Here is a 1,804-nt window from a genome sequence, read left to right as displayed (position 1 = left end):
TTCCCTGTCTTTCTCCTTTTCTCACTAATTTTCATTCTTTTCCTTTGGCTAAAACTCTGTGGGGGATTTCCATCTTGAAGGTCAGTAGCATTGGGGATCCTTCTGTTTCCCTTTGCTGCTCCCTGCCATTTCTCAGGATATCCTCTTTTACTCTGTGGCCCCCCAATGTCTGTAGCCTTCCAGTATCCAAAGCCTCTCCCTACACATAATGCACATAACAAATCTGCACTGCTCAAAACTTGACTGGAGATGTGTGAAACAGCTGTCAGACGGGGAGCAAAAAAAGACTGTCACTTACCTTGAACTCACTTTATTACCTTAGCTAGGAATCTTGTAAACTACTTAGAATCATAGAATCATTAAGGTTGGAAAAGACCTCCAAGATCATCAAGTCCAACCATCAACCCAACACGCCTACTAAACCATGTCCCTAAGTGCCATATCTACACATTTTTTTAACACCTTCAGGGATGGGGACTCCACCACCTCTCTGGGCAGCCTGTTCCAATGTTTGATCACTCTTTCAGTAAAGAAATTTTTCCTAATATCCAGTCAAAACCTCCCCTGATGCAACTTAAGGCCATTTCCCCTCGTCCTATTGCTTGTTACTTGGGAGAAGAGACCAACACCCACCTCGCTACACCTTCCTGTCAGGCAGTGGTAGAGAGTGATAAGGTCTCCCCTCAGCCTCCTCTTCTTCAGACTGAACAACCCCAGTTCCCTCAACCTTTCCTCATAAGACTTATAATACGTTATTTACATGTCCTCCTCCATCTTCTAAGATGCACAACAGAAGTGCATTTGTGGCACCCTGCCTTTGCCTTACAATTCCACCAGCAAAAAGTAGAAAATAGACTAACAGTCTCAGAGATTCTTCAAATATTATGGACTTAACATCTTGATTGCCTCTTTTACAGTTTTAAAGCTAAGACCAGTGTGAAAAAAACCCCACCCACTACAATATTTCCATCTTTACTTTTGCTGCACCTGTCTTTTTGTTCCCGCACGTTGTTCAGCTTTACACTGGCAATGCCACTTCTGTGGCCACAGCCCTTGGGCCAGGCACAAAGTCGGCATCTCTGTCCTGTCCATCTCCTAAGGCAGAACCTTCTCCTGGGCCCTTTTGGGTGCTCTCTTGAACAGGTCTTGAGACTTCTGTATTAAACTGCACTGAGTTTCTTCCTTGGCTTTGGCAACCACAGTAACTGCTGTGAAGGTCTCTTCGTCCCAAAAACTCACCTCAAAATTGTGAGAGGAGTGAGGGCGGTGCAGAGAACTCTCTTTCTCAGAGAAAAGGAAGATTTGAGAGTGAAATCCCAGATTTAACTTTGGACTTTGGAATTGCAAGTATATGTTCCTCAGATTTGTTATTGATTTTGTGCCCTGAAGAGCAAGCAAATGAAAAGTTCCCTTCTCTGAAACATGTGGGAGAGGACCTTGAGCTGATTTCATGAATAGAATGCTAAATTATGCTCTGAATAGCCTCATGGCAAGTGTGTACTAGCGATTATTCCACCTCCCAGGCACTTACTATGTGCCAAAGATAATCTGGATTTCCTAGAATACAGCTTCTGTGTTGAAAGCTAACTGTGATGCTGAAAACATTTATTCTCTGCAAATTTAGTTCAATTTTGTCTCCTTGGCATGGATGTTAAATTTCCAGCCTCCATAACCAAGCATTTATTACAATTGCAATCAAGTTATTTTAACCTAGAAAGGGATTTAGTAGGCTATAAAAACTACTCTTCTCCTAAAGCAGGGCCAAAGATGACACAGACTTTCATATTCGGGTAAAATTCCTGCT

This window comes from Egretta garzetta, unplaced genomic scaffold (genome assembly GCF_000687185.1).
Source record: "Egretta garzetta isolate BGI_Z169 unplaced genomic scaffold, ASM68718v1 scaffold504, whole genome shotgun sequence".
Taxonomy (NCBI): domain Eukaryota; kingdom Metazoa; phylum Chordata; class Aves; order Pelecaniformes; family Ardeidae; genus Egretta; species Egretta garzetta.
Note: the sequence above shows the minus strand (reverse complement) of the source record.